The 20602-nt window shown below is 47.2% G+C and overlaps 1 protein-coding gene across 1 annotated transcript in view; it reads left to right on the top strand.

Annotated features, from left to right (window-relative positions):
* Window positions 1-20602, top strand: part of LOC144772418 (E3 ubiquitin-protein ligase TRIM39-like) — a 196528-nt gene that overhangs the window by 118961 nt on the left and 56965 nt on the right. The window lies entirely within an intron of this gene.

Genomic DNA, 20602 nt, shown 5'->3' with positions numbered 1-20602 from the left:
GAAGGTACGGCGGGATGGAGTTATATTTGGATTAGCTCCCTTCTTGGAACATTCACTTTTGGCTGCCTTAATAGCTCCGGTAGATACCACCCTCTTTGTTTTGTGAGCTTTTTAGATCTCGCCTGAGCCAATGCATGCGCCGCTCTGCGAGACATTTAGTAAGTGGATTTTGAAAGTGCTACCACAGGCTTTTGCTGGCCTCAAGCTTGCGGTTACGCCTGCGTGTACGCGCGCAGCCGCCATCTGTCTTTCCTCTGTCACGAGTCATTAAGTGCATCGCGATCGTGATCACTTTCACTTTCGCTGCCGTGCATCTGCGTCACTTTCACGGCTGTGCGGCTAATGCTTGTTTACCATGGCGCCTGCTTTACTCACAGCCATGCACATACCCGGCGCCGCGCTTTGTGTCAGCATGCCTGTTTCACTCGCAGTCACGCATATACCGGGTGCTGTGCTTTTTCTCAGCATTGCGATGCTTGCTCATCTCCATTTTTTTAATAATGCTCAAATTTAAATCTGCGCAGCGCCCATTTTACAGGTATCTCGCTTTTGTGCGGCCAATGCTTGTTGACCATGGCGCGTGCTTGACTCTCAGCCACGCACATACCTGGCGCCGCACTTTGTGTCAGCATGCCTGTTTCACTCGCAGTCACGCATATAGCGGGTGCTGTGCTTTTTCTCAGCATTGCGATGCTTGCTCATCTCCATTTTTTAATAATGCTCGAATATAAATCTGCGTGGCGCCCATTTTACAGGTATCGTGCTTTAATTTTATTTGCAGCGCTTCAAAGCTGCATCTGCTCGCCCTCCAGCCACCAAAAACAGGCTGCCTATTTGACACTCCAAAAGCCTCTTCCAGATCACCTGTACAGCAGCAAGTGATTAGCTGCTGAGCCGGGCTCCGACCTGCACGCCTTGCCTCCTCCCCTGCAGCATCTTATCAGCAACCCACAACACCAGAAGGAGTTGTCGGTGGCAGGAACTCCGGACTCCATACTGTAAGTGTTAGATTGATTCCATGCTGTTTGTTTCTTTTTTTAGTTCATTTTTTTTTATTAGCATTCGCTGAAGGAATATTTTAGTCTGCAGCTCAGGCTGTACCGCCATATCCTCTGCCGCTGCACTGGTTTTATTTTTTAAAGGTATAGGCGTCATGTGTTAGGAGCAAGGGAAGTCACACAAAACCATTACCTTTTTAAAACTAAACAGGAGCGTATTTTGTTTACTTTTTTATTTACTCAGCACAAGCACCTATGGTAGTTTTGACGCAAACTGGTGAGAACTAGAAGGAGCCGGCTGAGAGGATCTCAGAGTACAGGACGAACAGGAAGCACCTTTATGACCACAAAACACACCGGCCTCTGCATTTCTCTGCACGCAAAGTTGTCCATGAGAGTGAGGCACAGAGCGAAGGCCTTCAGTGCAGTTTCAAGCCTGGGCTAATCTGAGTCATAAATCCATCGATGTATGTGAGTCACTTCTTTTGTAAACAAGCATTGGCATAGCCAATAGGTCTCGCTTTTGGGACCTTATAAGTATTTAGTTATACAGCACAAAATCCTTGGTGCAACAACATCAACTGATGCATGGCTAAACACTTATAAGGTACAAGGTTTAGCCATGCAACAGCTGATGTTGTTGCACCAAGGATATTGTACTGCAAAACTAAATACTTATAAGGTCCCAAAAGCGAGACCTATTGGCTATGCCAATGCTTGTTGTTTTCTGTTAGTGAGTTTTATTTTATTAAACTCCGGGGAGTTTTCAAGTCCCTCTTCAAGTACAGTATGACCTTAACTTTCAGGGGGCGACGCGGGTAATCTTGTATTGCGTAAGGGATAGCTCATATTTTGAGTACAATTTTTTGTATGATTTTTTGTATACACTTTTATAGCCTCTTTTATATTTGTGGGGTTCTCTAAACCCTCTTTCTCTTTCAATTCAGCCTCTGATGCCGAAATCTGCGCTTTAGCTTGAGCTTGTATTTGGGCTTGGGCTTTTAATATTGAGTTGTCTGGGGGGGGGTTCTCCTGAGAAGAATTAATTATCAAATTCTCTGAGGTCACCCCTCCTGGTCTTATAGTCAGATTCATGCAAGCGCACACACTGTACCTGCAGCTTTTCCTCTGTTCACACCCCTCCTTGCAGTTTAAACAGTCCTTTAAACCATCTTCTTTGAGATCAGCTCCCAGACTGAGAAGGGAGCAGATGTTGGGTGGCCCTTCTAAAATCCGTCCTAATCAAGACTTTACTGCGTGCTAACAAGCAGAGCACAGCCTCCATCCAAACACCTCCACTCCTCCTGTTCCTGCTCCAATCACTCTCCCTCTGTGAGCTCCTTGGTGGCTATGCACCATATATTGCACCGGGCCCCACCTCCAGCTCTGAGTCTGACACCGTTTTTCCCACAGCGACAGAGCGTTAGAGCGTTGGAGTCTTCCCTCATGCCGAGCCTCGTCTTTCGTTCAAACTGGGTAGGAATTTTAAACTTTGTTTTAACTTTTACTGCTGCTGATGTATAGTCCGCACTCCTGCATTACCGACTTTACTGATTTACCGTTTTTCGAGTCTTCAGGGCGACTACTCCTGCGTTGCACACCTCATTCTGACTGGGCTCCCGACCGAGCTGCTTAGCCGGCCGCCATGTTCTCCTGACTCCTCACTGAGCTTATATGAGTAACCCTGGATCATATTACAGAGTGTGCAAAATGAATCTCTGCAAATTGCTGCCTGGCAGCATTAGAAATCTAATTTTAAAACTAGATTTTCTTGGCACCTTAAACGGCAACCAAATTCCTCTCTAATTTGGCTTAGGGTGGAGTTAGAGGTGTAAACGTCCTTATTGTGGTCATATGCTGTCACTTTAACAGTGATGTTTTGATCAATTTGGTTGATTAGTTTACTGCCAAGAAGCTTCATGAGAAGTAGCTCCATGTAGAGGGCACTAGATGAGGGTGACAGAAAACATCCAGGACATCCTCCGAGGACGACAGAGAGCATCCCTCCGAGGGCGACAGGGAGCATCCCTCCGAGGGCGACAGGGAGCATCCCTCCGAGGGCGACAGAGAACATCCCTCCAAGGGCAACAGAGCGAATCCCTAGGAGGGTGACAGAGCGAATCCCTAGGAGGGTGACAGAGCGAATCCCTAGGAGGGTGACAGAGAGAATCCCTAGGAGGGTGACAGAGAGAATCCCTAGGAGGGTGACAGAGAGAATCCCTAGGAGGGTGACAGAGAGAATCCCTAGGAGTGATGAGTTCAGGCCTCAGCAAGGCCCAAAGGTACCGAAAGGGTTCGCCCTTCTGTGTACAAAGTCCTTAGACTTACAAATGAAGTTGGCAAGGAAACTGGAAATACAAAAACATAGTTTAATAAACCTTTAAAGGTGGTGATACAACCTCCACAACACTTCTACAGTATTGTACAGAGTAGCACACTGAATACAAGCACATGGCCCCTTTTATACACAGTGGAAGGGGTTCAGCTTACAGCTTAGACAGAGGTTACAACCACGTAAGGACATTTCCAAATATATCAGTGGGTGGAGCTAACAGTATTTCTAGAACATGGGAGGGCTATGCTAATAAGGAACAACTGTTACTTCTGCTGAGCATGCGCTACACTCTCAAGAAGGACTAATAATAACTGTTGCTAGGTAGAATCCACAGTGTAACTGGCAGAGAGGTAGGACAATCAGAACATTGAGCACATGGCAATGTAGGGCATGAAAATGGTGGACTCGAAATACAAAATGAAATCCCTATACTAGATATTTGGACTGATGCATTATGGCTTCAGCTAATGCTTAATAATACCGCTGTTTTATTTACAACAGACGACCCTTTCAGCGTTAGCTGAAGCCATTCCATTTCATAGGGTAGTCATCAAACTCATCTTGAATGTCAATGCTCATAATGTTAGAAATCTCTTTAGTTAGACTCTTTTGATAAGCAGCTTCGGAAACAGCTTTCTTATTGGGTATACAAGAGGTAATGCAAAGAGAACATATCATAGGACCACATTGAATACACATACAGCAAGTAAAAAGAATTACTACTATTATACAAAGGCCAGTGAGGATCTTCCAACCCCATGTAGTAAATAAGGTCCAAATCCAACTAGAGAAGGTCCATGTACCATTATCTACATGTATGTCAGCAGCTATTTTATGCAGTTTATTTATGGCATTATAAACAGAAGGCGAGTTGTCTGGGATGAAGACACAACAGCTACTTCCAATAAGTCTACAAGCTCCTCCTTTTTCTGCTAATATGACATCTAACACCATTCTGTTTTGCAGGGCAACAATTCTAGTAATTTGTAACTCTTCAGTTACGTTTCCTAGTGCTGCAGCAGTTTGGTTGGTCACTGCCTCTACAACTCTAGTTAATCTTCTTATCTTTCTACTGTTTAGGGCAGCTCCAACAAAAAAGAATAACCCTAGGTTAAAATCTACATATTGCTGCAAACTAGTGTCGGTCTGGTCCACATCATCGATAGATAAAGTACGTTTGTATCCATTCACAGTGGCATTATTCAACAATTTCAAGTCTTTATGATAAGTGGCAGGTGCTAAAAACACTGGTGGTAATAAAAACGATACATAGCATACTCCTGACCAGCCAGCTGGTAATCGATAATATCCTCTATTACCGCATAAAAAATATGTATTATGGGATGCTAAAAATGTGCTATTATTCAGACCATCTATATTTAAGACTTTAATACAATCACTAACACCTACAGGGATGTACCCAACACTTTGTACGCATAAGTCCGCTTGTGCTTGTGCAACTGAGATCACAAATTTTTCACTTTCGACAGTGTCTCTAGTGTTCGTAAAAATGTAGGGAGTAGACTCATTGTCCGGTCGATATTCTTCCCACTCCCATATTGTTCCATTGGCTTGTGGATAGCCTTCTTTATTCTGGTGACATTCTTTGTTTAGTCTAAAAAGTAATCTTCCAACAGCAGGCTTTCTTGTGGCAAATAGAAGAGTATACCAGGCACGACAAGAACCATTATGAGAGAAAGGGAGAGGTATAAACGGTGTTCCCCCCTGGTGCGCTGGCATCATACCACATATCCAGCAATTTGTTTCATTTGTAGCAGTGTGGGTATGATGTAGCATCTGAATGAAGGTGTTATTTACAAAGGACAAGCGGTGTTTTGATTCCTGATAGGGGAGCGTATAAAAGAAATGCTCCTCTGGCACCGGTGTAGAAACCACATATAGATCACGGGCAGGAATTACATCCTCAACAAACCACGTGATAATGGCAACAACTGCCATACTAGCAATAAATCCGAAGGCGCAGATCACTTTCTTTCTCTCCATGTTGAACAAATGTCTCGCAAGTCTTCCTGAAACTAAAAAAAAGGCTGTCAGAACTCTTCCCCCAAGGCGGCTGTTGTTTTCTTCACCAACGGGCCAAGACGGGTGTCACTACTCTAATGCAAGGCTGATCCCCCCCCCCCCTTGCCTCATCGGCTCTCCGTTGCACCAACCAAGAGGCCGTTCTGACAGCAGTCTAAACAGCAGAAAACTTCTTCCTGGGTCGAAGGTTGTATTTTCTTACTCCAGAAGTCGTCGGGTCCGGGAAGAACTCCTCTTGCTCATCCGGTACCACAGCAGGGCCTTTCTCTGTAGTCAGGATTTCTCGATGGTCAGTCAACACGGCCGGCTCCACCAATCCGGGTTGCACTCTGCGACAATGAAGGGAGTGAATCCAGTTCTTCCGGTTGGTCACTCGGACGGCCGTTCTTGTTGCGAGCAGAACCTGCTCGGGACCGCACCATCGGGGCTCCAGGCCACTCGTCCTCTCGAACGCCTTGATGAGGACGAAGTCACCGGGTCGGAGACTATGACCCTCACCTGTGGACCGGTCAGGGAGTGCTTCTCGAACCTGTTGATGAATAGAAACCAAGTTATCAGTTAATTGTGCCAGATAGTCATTCATCAATACACAAGGTACATCATATACGGAACTTGGTTTGGGCACTCCCCAAATATTCATGGGACGACCAAACACCACTTCATACGGTGTAAGGCCGGTTCGGGAGTGTGGTACTGATCTTATTGACAACAATGCCAAAGGCAAAGCGTCGGGCCAAGTCAGAGAAGTGGAAGCCTGGATCTTTGCTAGTTTAAGCTTCAGTGTTCCATTGTAGCGTTCCACCAAGCCAGCCGACTGTGGATGGAACACTGCATGAAACTTCTGTTTTATCCCCAGACCTCTCAGAACGTACTTGATAACGTCTGCTATAAAATGAGGCCCGTTATCACTCCATAATAGTCTACAAACACCATACCTAGGGAAGAACTCCTTCAGTAGCACCTTTGCTGTAGTCATTGCAGTATTGTCCTTAGTAGGGTAGGCTTCAATCCATTTACTGAAAGCACACACCACCACCAAGACGTACTTTAGATTATTACAGCGTTCAAGTTGGATATAGTCCATTTGCAGGACTTCAAAAGGTGCAGTAGGTATTTCAAATCCTCCTGCTGGAGTCCGTGTTCCTTTCCCTGGGTTGTATTTAAGACAGATCATACAGGTCTGTACCACTCTCTTGGCCGTGCTAGCAATCTCTGGATGCTCCCAAACTTGCGCAAGCAATTTCACAATCGCTGAAGCTCCAACATGTGCTAGCCCATGTGCCATTTGAACCATAGGTTGGACAAAAGCTGTGGGCAACTTCCACCTATCCATTTGTTTGTTGCGCCAACAACCTTCATCATCCAGTTCTCCATTTTCAGACCATTGCTCTCGTTCTTTATCAGAAGCAACTCTCTGTATTTCCCTCACTTCTTTCCTAGCATCATGCCATCGTTCTGCTTGTGACTTCACAACATACATTGAAGTGGAGTCAGGTCTCATTGCAGTTTCTCGTGCTACTTGGTCAGCGAAAGCATTTCCTTGCCCTACTTTGTCAATAACTTTCTTATGTGCACTGCATTTCACTATAGCTATCTTCTTAGGAAATGTCAGGGCAGTCAAAAGATTGTGCACCAGTTCTCCATACATAATTTGTGTTCCGTGTGATGTCAGAAAACCTCTTTCCTTCCAGAGCAGGCCAAAGTCGTGCGCTACTCCGAAAGCTTAGCGGCTATCTGTATAAATATTCACACACAACTCTGCACTAAGCTCACATGCTCGTGTCAATGCTATCAGCTCCGCTGCCTGGGCTGATTTCTGTGGTATGCGTGCTGTTTCCACGATAGTATACAAAGTAGTGATGGCATATGCTGCCGAAGTCGTACCATCCGGTAGCTTCAGGCAGGAGCCATCCACCCATAATTCTCCATCTACATCTGAGAAAGGCGTATCCTGGAGATCGATACGACCCTTTGTCTGTTCCCCAGTCACAAAAATACAATCATGTGCTTCTTGTGCCTCAGGCTGAGTCGTCAGGAATGGTAACAATGTTGCTGGATTTAACGTAGCACATCTCCTCAATGTGATATGGGGAGCCAGCAACGTTAGTTCATATCCGGTCAGACGGGCACTTGTTAAATGCTGCGTCTTTGTTTGATTCAAAAGGGCGTCAACAGCATGGGGAACCAACACTAACAGCTTGTGAGAACACTATTCCCTCACTCTGACGTATTGACACAGCTGTCGCTGCGACCGAACGAAAACACCCCGGCAATGCCCGAGCGACAGGATCGAGCAATGCCGAGAAATATGCACACGGACGCTGCCTGTCCCCGTGCATCTGTACTAACACAGATGACGCACATCCATCTCTCTCATGTACATATAATGTGAAAAGTTTCGTGTAATCAGGAGTGCCTAACACTGGTGCTGAACAAAGGGCCTGACGTAACTGTTGGAAAGCGTTTTCACATTCATCTGTCCAAGGAAGGGGAATTGGGGTGTCTTTTGTCAATAGCGCTAACAGTGGTTTGACTATATGTGAAAACCCCAGTATCCACTGCCTACAAAAGGACGTAAGACCCAAAAATGCTCGAACATCTTTCTGTGTAGAAGGTGTTGGTGTGTCCAGGATGGCTTGGATACGATCTGATGTAAGTGCACGCCCCTCCTTAGACAAAAGGTGGCCTAGGTAGGTCACCTTAGGTCTACAGAATTGCAATTTCTTCTTAGATACCTTATGATTGTGAGAAGCCAAAAAGGAAAGCAAAGACAACGTACAAGTCTCACATTGCTCAGGGGTGTCAGCAGCCAACAAAATATCGTCGACATATTGAATAAGCACTACCCCCTCAAGCAAGACAAAGGAATCCAACTGTCTTTTCAATGCCTGACTGTAGATACTAGGGCTCTCAGTATAGCCCTGTGGAATTCTACAAAATCTATACGATCGATTATTCAAAGTGAAGCCGAAAAGGTAACGGCTATCAGGGTGAATAGGGATCGAAAAGAAGGCGTTCTTCAGGTCGACAACCGAGAATGTTGTCGCTGTTGGTGGGACCAAGGTAAGGAGTGTCGTGATGTCAGAAACAACAGGGTATTGGGGCACCACTATCTTGTTCACCTCCCTCAAATCAATAATAAATCGATATACCCTAGTATCAGTGTCTTTCTTCAAGATTGGTAAAATAGGACTGTTACAAACATTGTATGGGACTTCTTCCACCACCCCCACTCGAATGAGATCCTGCACAATCTGTATGAGCGCCTCCTCACCCTCCTGTGAAATCCTATATTGAGGCAGGCGTGGCAACACAGCTCCCTCCTTTACACTAATGCGAACCGGGGGAATGACCATCTGTCCCACATCAGTGTCTGAAGTAGCCCACAACGTGTGAGGTAAAGAGGCTAATGCAGCACTTTCAGCGACCATACACACTCTCTCTTTTGCAGGGTAATTGTCATTTAAAATCACGCGTACTCCTTCAGGGGAGCAGCGGATTGTGGCTCTAAAATGTTTCAGCATGTCTAGACCCACAATGTTGTCAGGCGTGTTTGAGGAAAGCAAGAATGGACATGGTGCTGTAAATTTGTCGACATGAAATGCAAGGGGTTGGGATAATGGGCTAAGAGAAGGTGTTCCATCGAACCCTACAGATGTGATCGTTAAGCCAGACAGGGGAGCCCTCGGAACCAATTGTTTAGACAAAGCGCTACGAGTAGCCCCTGTATCAACCAGAAACTGATCAGTAGAACCCAAAACATGTGCTGTAACATAAGGACCCCTCTGATCTACTGGTACTTCAACTGATTCCTCCCCCCATCCTACGCAATCCTATGCATATTGGGAATCATGACTTTCGGGATGCACATAGTCAGACATCTGATACTGATTTCGTCTATCAAAGGTATTAGACCCTCCTTGTTGTTGCTCCCTAGATTCGAATCTAGCCCTGTCATTTAGGTTACCTCGTGGTCCAGAAAAACCCCCACGATTTCTCCCAAAACCTCTACCCCGTCCCATAGCCCTGTGTTCTCGCGCTAAAGGACACTCATTGGCCCAGTGGCCTCGTTGCTTACAATATGCACATTGATCTTTAGCCAAGTCTGTGCGGTTATATGTAGAATCATAAAAACCCCGACCACCTCTATTATTTCCTCTCTGGGGTGGTCCATACACTTGTGCTAACATAACTTTTGTTTTCAAATCCTTAGATTTCTTATCTTCATTACTTTTTGCTTCTAGTTCCTGACGCTCGTAATACTGAGCCATTGTCAGGAGGGATGCCGGAGTCGAAGTCGTCCAGGAGCTTTCACTCGCTTTCAACCGAGCTGCTACTCCCGGTAATAAATTCGAAACATATTTGTCTACAAACAGATGTCGACCCGTGTCATCCGTCAGAGACTGACCACTGAAATCGTGAAAAGTTTCTTCAAATCACGTAAAGAAGTCAGAAACTGATTCATCTATCTTTTGCTTGCAAGATGCCAACATAGTCCAGTCAATTTTTTTAGGGGGAATAATCGTCTTTAATTTAATCAAAATAGCAGCAGGGAGGTCTAGAATGAGCTGGGGTGGTTTCTGTGCAGGTTTCCTAGCTCTGTCCTCCTCCTCAATGTCTTCCCATTTAGCTTTAAACGTCACTAAATCATCAATTTTCCGTACTGATCTCCACATGTCAGGGGGTAATATAAGACCAAAGAATAAATCAATCTCAGCTAATGTCATAGTACAAGAATTCAAAGCCCCCTCAACTTCCTCATAAAAGGCAGCAGGATTTTTCCGTGGGTCAGGTAACGCTTTCTTTAAGGCCATAACATCCGCTCTATTCCAAGGAGTATATACCCAATTATAGATAAAATACCCTCGGGCATCAGCTGAATCTTTATCTGAACTAGTACCCGCTCCTTTAGGAGGAACATACAAAGGCGCTGCCTCTCGCATAGGTTTAACATGCACAATATCGACCTTATCTGAAGAAAAGATAGGTGATTGTTTCCCGTTGCCACTCAAACCCGTCTCTTTGTCGTCCACCGTCTTTTGTCGCTTTTCTTCTCGTAACCGAGACGCCTCATCCCGCAATACGAATAACTGTCGAACTGCATCATCTGCCTGGGAAGGAGAAAAGAGACCTTTACGCAATTCTTTCTTATCTTGTATTATGTCATCAGGTTCAAGAACAGGAGAATATTTTCGAAAAGCCCCGACTACTTCATCAGAAAAGGTTTCAAGAAAATAAATTTTTTCCCTGTCCGGCCATTTTTCAAGAGACAACAATATTTCAGCAAGAGGAATTGTACCCTTAAGAATACGATAAGAAATTTGTCGGAGCTCCGCCATACGATCAGATGTTAGCTTAGACCGCGTGTCTACCTTATCTTTAAATGATCCAGAATCCTCATCTTCCCCTTTCGGAGCAGACGGGCCAGCATACGGAGGCGGAGAACGATCTAGTAATGAAAAATCATCATCGGCATTATTAAGGACAGGATAAAGAGGCCGACGAATGGGATATTGGCCAGATATCTGCAATCTACGTTCCTTTTCCCGTTTTTCTTCCGCATCTTTTTGTTCACGTTGTCTCATTTCTTGCGCCTTCTCACGCACATTCTTCCTCTGCTCTTTCTCAATCAGCGCATGTTCACGTTTCTCACGCTCACGTACTTCTTTCACCCACATTCGCACACTCTCAAACATATCTTGTCTCGCTCGGCGCTTACACAGGCACTGTTCCACATACTCAATTTTGCGCACATCAAACGAACCATACAAAGGCCATCTCAACTCAGGATCCTTCTTGGTATACTTCCTCCACAATGTGCTGTACATTATAGGGGAAAGACCAAACTTAATATACATGTCCCTATTCGGCGTCCCTTCTGGGGGAGCCGGCTGCGATTCTTCAAGACTTAACCGGTTTCCACAGCAGCACCACTTACGTAGTGCGCTAAAAGCAGGCATGCTAGAAATAGTGCGAAATACACAATATTATACAGAAAAATGGCACTTAATCGTTGCGCCGCTCACAACCATATGTTGGAGAAAAATCTCCACATTGCCTACCTATATGTGTTGCAACGCATATATACCCATATTCATAATCATAATATGATCGATCATCCAAACATCTCCATATCCATATCCATATCCATAAGCCACAGCAAGCGTATCCTAAAACTGCCTTGCTAATCACTGGCTACCATAAACACTCACAGTAATTACCATACATTGGTCCTTACCAAGCACGAGCGTCCAGATTCCACTTGCCAAGTTCCACAATTTGCTCAAACAGCTTATCCACAGCAAACCGACAGAAGAGGTCTCAGTCGAAGACCGGCGCCACCCAGATGGTCAGATCGGAAGGAAGGAAGAAATACCTCAGGATGCCAGGACTAAAGACGCCGCTGGCAGTGATCACTTCCCCGGCAGAGTTCCACTCCTTCGTCACGACCAGTCCTTCGAGCCTCCGAGTCGCCGATGAGCCCCACGTGACGGGCGCCAATTGATGAGTTCAGGCCTCAGCAAGGCCCAAAGGTACCGAAAGGGTTCGCCCTTCTGTGTACAAAGTCCTTAGACTTACAAATGAAGTTGGCAAGGAAACTGGAAATACAAAAACATAGTTTAATAAACCTTTAAAGGTGGTGATACAACCTCCACAACACTTCTACAGTATTGTACAGAGTAGCACACTGAATACAAGCACATGGCCCCTTTTATACACAGTGGAAGGGGTTCAGCTTACAGCTTAGACAGAGGTTACAACCACGTAAGGACATTTCCAAATATATCAGTGGGTGGAGCTAACAGTATTTCTAGAACATGGGAGGGCTATGCTAATAAGGAACAACTGTTACTTCTGCTGAGCATGCGCTACACTCTCAAGAAGGACTAATAATAACTGTTGCTAGGTAGAATCCACAGTGTAACTGGCAGAGAGGTAGGACAATCAGAACATTGAGCACATGGCAATGTAGGGCATGAAAATGGTGGACTCGAAATACAAAATGAAATCCCTATACTAGATATTTGGACTGATGCATTATGGCTTCAGCTAATGCTTAATAATACCGCTGTTTTATTTACAACAGGAGGGTGACAGAGAGAATCCCATGGAGGGTGAGAGAGAGCGTCCCTCTGAGGATGACAGAGAGCGTCCCTCTGAGGATGACAGAGAGCGTCCCTCTGAGGGTGACAGAGAGCATCCCTCAGAGGATGACAGAGAGCATCCCTCCAAGGGTGACAGAAAGCATCCCTCCAAGGGTGACAGAGAGTATCCCTCTGGGGGTGACAGAGAGCATCCCTCCCAGGGGAACAGCAAGAATCCCTCGGAGGGTGACAGGAAGCATCCCTCTGAAGGTGACAGATATCATCCCTCGGAGGGTGACAGAGAGCATCTCTCCGAGGGCAAAAGAGAGCATCCCTCCCAGGGTGACAGAGAGCATCCCTTCGAGGGTGGCAGAAGGCATCCCTTTTAGGGTGACAGAAAGCATCCCTTTTAAGGTGACAGAGAGCATTCCTCCTAGGGCAACAGAGAGAGTCCCTCGGAAGGTGACAGGGAGCATCCTTCAGAGGGTGACGGAGAGTATTCCTTCCAGGGTGACACAGACCTCCAAGGTTGACAGAGAGAATCCCTCGGAGGATGACCAAGAACATTCCTCTGAGGGTGACAGAGAGCATCCCTCCTATGTGGAACAGAGAATTCCTCTGAAAGTGACGAACAGCATCCCTCTGAGGGTGGCAGAGAGCATCCCCCCGAGGGTGACGGACAGCATCCCTCCGAGGTTGGCAGACAGCATCCCTCCGAGGGTGACGGAAAGCTTCCCTCCGATTGTGACCGAGATCATGCCTCTGAGGGTGACAGATAGCATTCCTCCGAGGTTGCAGGGAGCATCCCTCAGAGGGTAACAGGGAGCATCCCTCAGAGGGTAACAGGGAGCATCCCTCAGAGGGTAACAGGGAGCATCCCTCAGAGGGTAACAGGGAGCATCCCTCAGAGGGTAACAGGGAGCATCCCTCAGAGGGTAACAGGGAGCATCCCTCTGAGGGTAACAGGGAGCATCCCTCTGAGGGTAACAGGGAGCATCCCTCTGAGGGTAACAGGGAACATCCCTCTGAGGGTTACAGGGAGCATCCCTCTGAGGGTTACAGGGAGCATCCCTCTGAGGGTTACAGGGAGCATCCCTCTGAGGGTTACAGGGAGCATCCCTCTGAGGGTTACAGGGAGCATCCCTCTGAGGGTTACAGGGAGCATCCCTCTGAGGGTTACAGGGAGCATCCCTCTGAGGGTTACAGGGAGCATCCCTCTGAGGGTTACAGGGAGCATCCCTCTGAGGGTTACAGGGAGCATCCCTCTGAGGGTTACAGGGAGCATCCCTCTGAGGGTTACAGGGAGCATCCCTCTGAGGGTTACAGGGAGCATCCCTCTGAGGGTTACAGGGAGCATCCCTCTGAGGGTTACAGGGAGCATCCCTCTGAGGGTTACAGGGAGCATCCCTCTGAGGGTTACAGGGAGCATCCCTCTGAGGGTTACAGGGAGCATCCCTCTGGGGGTGACAGGGAGCATCCCTCCGGGGGTGACAGAGCATCCCTCCGGGGGTGACAGAGAGCATCCCTCCGGGGGTGACAGAGAGCATCCCTCCGGGGGTGACAGAGAGCATCCCTCCGGGGGTGACAGAGAGCATCCCTCCGGGGGTGACAGAGAGCATCCCTCCGGGGGTGACAGAGAGCATCCCTCCGGGGGTGACAGAGAGCATCCCTCCGGGGGTGACAGAGAGCATCCCTCTGGGGGTGACAGAGAGCATCCCTCCGGGGGTGACAGAGAGCATCCCTCTGGGGGTGACAGAGAGCATCCCTCTGGGGGTGACAGAGAGCATCCCTCTGGGGGTGACAGAGAGCATCCCTCTGGGGGTGACAGAGAGCATCCCTCTGGGGGTGACAGAGAGCATCCCTCTGGGGGTGACAGAGAGCATCCCTCTGGGGGTGACAGAGAGCATCCCTCTGGGGGTGACAGAGAGCATCCCTCTGGGGGTGACAGAGAGCATCCCTCTGGGGGTGACAGAGAGCATCCCTCTGGGGGTGACAGAGAGCATCCCTCTGGGGGTGACAGAGAGCATCCCTCTGGGGGTGACAGAGAGCATCCCTCTGGGGGTGACAGAGAGCATCCCTCTGGGGGTGACAGAGAGCATCCCTCCGGGGGTGACAGAGAGCATCCCTCCGGGGGTGACGGACAGCATCCCTCCGACGGTGGCCGAGAACATCCCTCTCTGGTTCCACAGTCTGTTCTGGAACAGTGTAAGTTGAAGTAGTTTATAATGACCATGACCTGCCAATGTTGGTACAAACATGTAATTTACCAGTCAATCTAAACACATGCTCAAATGCCATTTCTGCTTCTAAGAAAATGATAGATAGTAAACATATGTTTCCCGGGTGACGAATATGGGAATCAAGCCCACCATCACCAATGTAGATAAGGTTTGGCCCATAGTTTTGTGTCAGTGTTGAGAAATGAAATGGCACCCGTAAGACCCACAGTCCAAGGGAGGCTCATCCTTCTCACAAGAGAGGACCACTCTTGCCTCCTGCTGGAATGATGGACCCTGACCCGTTGATATGACCTCGCAACTCATTTTGGTATGCTCTCCCATGACCTTGTGGATTACCCTCTCTTGTAATTACAGGAAGATGACTCCAGAGAAGTTTATGAACCTCTTGTGTCTGTCGTGGACGATGGCCCATGGCCTGTTGATGAACCTCAAAGGGTCCTACACGTTTGGTTTATCTGACAATAGTGGTCCCCTGCTTGCACCACCCACTAAGGCAGTCACTCTACTGGCTTATAATTTCAATAGACCAGGCTTCTCCCACGATTAGCTTGTGAGCTACTGGCGTCTCACCAGCTACCTGCAAGTAGCTCTCGTGTTTAGCCAGCCAGACGTTTTTGCTTGGTTGAATTAATATATGTACTAATATTCTGAAGTGTGTATTTGAAATGAACATGTATTTGGTTTCAGAACTCATGAACCGATGTTTAGAAGGAAAATGGATTTCCAAGATATATTTAAAGATGTTATTGGAGTGATAAAACCTGCAGCTTTGGAGAGAGGTATTATTAATATTATTACCTTGAGCCGGGGGTATTAACCTTATGGCCCTCATGTATTACTCATGCAGCTTTGAAGAGATGCATTATTAATATTATTAACACGGGCCGGGGGCATTGCCCTTATGGCCCTCATGTATTGCCCATGCAGCTTTGTAGAGACGCATTATTATTATTACCATGGGCCTGGGGCATTGCACCTATGGCCGTCATGTATTACTCATACAGCTTTGAAGAGATGCATTATTAAAATTATTACCATGGGCCGGGGGCATTGCACCTATGGCTGTCATGTATTACTCATGCAGCTTTGGAGAGACATATTATTATTACCCGGGGCCTGGGGCATTGCACCTATGGCTATCATGTATTACTCATGCAGCTTTGGAAGGATATATGATTACCCAGGGCTGGGGGCATTGCACCTATGGCTGTCATGTATTACTCATGCAGCTTTGGATGGATGTATGATTAATATTATTACCTGGGGCCGGGGGCATTGCACCCGTGGCTGTCATGTATTATTCATGCAGCTGAGGAGTGACGTATTAATACTATTACCATGGTCCAGGGGCATTGCACCTATGGCTGTCCTGTATTACTCATGCAGCTTTGGAGGGACGTATTATTAATGTTATTACCCTGAGCCTGGGGCATTGCACCTGTGGCCGTTAAGTATTACTCATGCAGCTTTGGAGAGGCGTATTATTAATATTATTACCATGGGTCGGGGGCATTGCACCCGTGGCTGTCATGTATTACTCATGCAGCTTTGGATGGATGGATGTATGATTAATATTATTACCCGGGGCCGGGGCATTGCACCCGTGGCTGTCATGTATTACTCATGCAGCTTTGGAGAGACGTATTATTAATATTATTACCATGGGTCGGGGGCATTGCACCTATGGTCGTCATGTATTACTCATACAGCTTTGGAAGGATGTGTTATTAATATTATTACTATTGCACCTGTTACCATCATTCAGAGGCATTTCAAATGCTGGAAGTCGGGCACGGGACGACGACTGCTGTAATCTTGTCTGACGTGGTCACTATTGCAACACAAATGATCGCAGCTCGGGTGCTTTTCTTCAATTATAAGTGGCTCTTATTGCAGAAAAAGTTGGAGACCCCAGCAGTAGGCAATACACAGATGTGGGAGCAGTACTCTCAAAGACGGTAGAATTTTAGGCACAAACCGGAGCCAGGAACCTATTTTACATTTCTCTCATTATTTTATTACGATTTATAATGCTTCCGGTGAGGGTCTTTAGGAGTCATAAACATGCACCACCCGCTTCCCCAGCAGTCAGCCTGCACTGCTAAAAGAATCAGTATTTAAGTGGCCTTTCCTGAGATAAGTTTAATTTTTCTTTTAGTTTTACTGAGCGCAAACTCAACCCGAAGGTTTCAGAGCGCTTTACATGAGCACTGGTTACGTTACAAACGAGCACATTCATTGTGTTAGGCATGGAGAGATGAACTGATGTGGCCAGAATCACAGGATGTTGAGCATCTCTGCCGAGACTCAAACCCGGTTCCCCAGCTTCGAGGTTGACCGCTCTAGCCGTTAGGCCACAGCCGGTCCCCTAATTATATCACACACCGGAATTGTGAAGCTGCCACTATAGTTTAAGATGTGGAAGCTGGAGCTGGTTCCAAGGTTGTGCAAGTGCCATCTAATATAAAAGCTATTAGTTAATAGGTGCCGTTGTTGGTTATTCATTTTGGATAGCACCCAGAAGGTCAAGCTGCCGGGTGCTGAAGAGGAACCCCCCCCATCATGTGACTTGACTCTGAAGAGAATGGCACACTACACTGACGGAAACTCACCAGCACAAACATGCACACAAAAGGGCTCTTAAATGATGAAGTCTACATTTTACTAATCAGAAAATGTATATTTTTGTGCCTCACTCATCTGGCTTCAACGTGTGATTTTATTTTTCGCTCCTCTTTTGTTTCTTTCTACACCCTTTAATTTCGTGGCCCGATTTCATGATTTCTTTTACCATATTCTGAACATTTTCTCCATTTTCTCAAATATCTGTTTGTTTACCAGGTTAATTTTCTGTCTTTGTAAAACATCTTAAGAAAACATGAATCCTGCAAAATAGTTTATTGCCATAACCGATACTTGCTCGCAGCGCTTCTCACCCTCGTCTTTGCTACTCCCTGGACTGGGCATGATGAGGCGGCGGAAACAGTAGAGCGACTGAAGGGAAGGCAGCAAGGGATAGAAAATGACCCATCAGTGCATGGCTTCATAATAAAGCCACGCTGTGATTGGCCATGTTCTTCTGTAAAGCAAAACCTGCTGCCTCCAAGACTAGGCCTACTCTTCACCTTTTGAGCCAATCCAGAAGCTGCTTCACAGCATAAGAGCAGCGTCGGGATTGGCTGGAGCAGGCACAGTCAGCTCTCGCTATATGCAAATTAGTCTGTCCCTGGCCCAGTGCATCATGGGAACAGGGCAGACCAAACTACCAAGCCAATTCTTCACCAGAAAGGAGACAAGCTACCGGGGACCGGTTTCTGGCATTTCAGCCTCTTCGGCCCGGCTTGCTTGAATCCTGATGGAGCAGTGAGAAAGGGACTCATGTCTGAGTATACCCTGCCACACCTATAGTGGCCAAAAACGATACAGAAAAGGGGGTGGTGATGAACAGAGTGTCTGAATTAAGCAGACCACTCTTACCCAGTCCAAAGATCAGGGCTTGATCCATCACCGTTATTTATCTCACTGCCCCATCCCAGCTCAGAACCTGGCTATATGCAAATTAGTCTGTCCCTGGCCCAGTGCATCATGGGAACAGGGCAGACCAAACTACCAAGCCAATTCTTCACCAGAAAGGAGACAAGCTACCGGGGACCGGTTTCTGGCATTTCAGCCTCTTCGGCCCGGCTTGCTTGAATCCTGATGGAGCAGTGAGAAAGGGACTCATGTCTGAGTATACCCTGCCACACCTATAGTGGCCAAAAACGATACAGAAAAGGGGGTGGTGATGAACAGAGTGTCTGAATTAAGCAGACCACTCTTACCCAGTCCAAAGATCAGGGCTTGATCCATCACCGTTATTTATCTCACTGCCCCATCCCAGCTCAGAACCTGGCTATATGCAAATTAGTCTGTCCCTGGCCCAGTGCATCATGGGAACAGGGCAGACCAAACTACCAAGCCAATTCTTCACCAGAAAGGAGACAAGCTACCGGGGACCGGTTTCTGGCATTTCAGCCTCTTCGGCCCGGCTTGCTTGAATCCTGATGGAGCAGTGAGAAAGGGACTCATGTCTGAGTATACCCTGCCACACCAATAGTGGCCAAAAACTATACAGAAAAGGGGGTGGTGATGAACAGAGTATCTGAATTAAGCAGACCACTCTTACCCAGTCCAAAGATCAGGGCTTGATCCATCACCGTTATTTATCTCACTGCCCCATCCCAGCTCAGAACCTGGCTATATGCAAATTAGTCTGTCCCTGGCCCAGTGCATCATGGGAACAGGGCAGACCAAACTACCAAGCCAATTCTTCACCAGAAAGGAGACAAGCTACCGGGGACCGGTTTCTGGCATTTCAGCCTCTTCGGCCCGGCTTGCTTGAATCCTGATGGAGCAGTGAGAAAGGGACTCATGTCTGAGTATACCCTGCCACACCTATAGTGGCCAAAAACGATACAGAAAAGGGGGTGGTGAAAAAAACGGTGTTGGATCTAGCCCTGATCTCTTGACTGGGTGAGAGTACTCTGCTTAATTCAGAGACTCTGTCCATCACCACCCCTTGTTGTAAATAATTTTGTCCACCCTAAGCGTGGAAGGGTATACTCAGATGTGAGTCCCTTGCTCATTGCACCATCAGGATTCAAGCAAGCCGGGCCGAAGACGCCTGAAATGGCAGAAACCGGTCCCCGGAAGCTTGTTTCCTTCCCAGTGTAAGAATTGGCTTTTGTAGTCTGGTCTGCCCTGTTCCCATGATGCACTGGGCCAGGGACAGACTAATTTGCATACAGCCAGGTTCTGAAACTGGGATGGTGCAATGAGCTAAAAAACGGTGTTGGATCTAGCCCTGATCTCTTGACTGGGTGAGAGTACTCTGCTTAATTCAGAGACTCTGTCCATCACCACCCCTTGTTGTAAATAATTTTGTCCACCCTAAGCGTGGAAGGGTATACTCAGATGTGAGTCCCTTGCTCATTGCACCATCAGGATTCAAGCAAGCCGGGCCGAAGACGCCTGAAATGGCAGAAACCGGTCCCCGGAAGCTTGTTTCCTTCCCAGTGTAAGAATTGGCTTTTGTAGTCTGGTCTGCCCGGTTCCCATGATGCACTGGGCCAGGGACAGACTAATTTGCATACAGCCAGGTTCTGAAACTGGGATGGTGCAATGAGCTAAAAAAACGGTGTTGGATCTAGCCCTGATCTCTTGACTGGGTGAGAGTACTCTGCTTAATTCAGAGACTCTGTCCATCACCACCCCTTGTTGTAAATAATTTTGTCCACCCTAAGCGTGGAAGGGTATACTCAGATGTGAGTCCCTTGCTCATTGCACCATCAGGATTCAAGCAAGCCGGGCCGAAGATGCCTGAAATGGCAGAAACCGGTCCCCGGAAGCTTGTTTCCTTCCCAGTGTAAGAATTGGCTTTTGTAGTCTGGTCTGCCCTGTTCCCATGATGCACTGGGCCAGGGACAGACTAATTTGCATACAGCCAGGTTCTGAAACTGGGATGGTGCAATGAGCTAAAAAACGGTGTTGGATCTAGCCCTGATCTCTTTGACTGGGTGAGAGTACTCTGCTTAATTCAGAGACTCAGTCCATCACCACCCCTTGTTGTAAATGATTCACAGCATAAGAGCAGCGTCGGGATTGGCTGGAGCAGGCACAGTCAGCTCTCCTTAGGAGTCTGGGGAGGCTGCAGATGTGATCCCTGGCTCACTCACGTTGTGCAGGTAGGAGAGGCCTTATGTGCACATGTCGGGTTGGTCATAGGAAGACACCTATTCACCCTGACATGCGCACTTACACGTCTTTAGACCCAGACACTCTTCCAGTGCTGTCCATAATGATGCCCCACCCCCGTCCACTCATAAATTGAATGTCTGCTGCTTCCAATGTGCAGCCAGCCCA

Source organism: Lissotriton helveticus, chromosome 8 (assembly GCF_964261635.1).
Source record: "Lissotriton helveticus chromosome 8, aLisHel1.1, whole genome shotgun sequence".
NCBI lineage: Eukaryota > Metazoa > Chordata > Amphibia > Caudata > Salamandridae > Lissotriton > Lissotriton helveticus.
The sequence above is the reverse complement of the archived record's forward strand: the minus strand, read 5'-3'. Positions and strand labels throughout refer to the sequence as shown.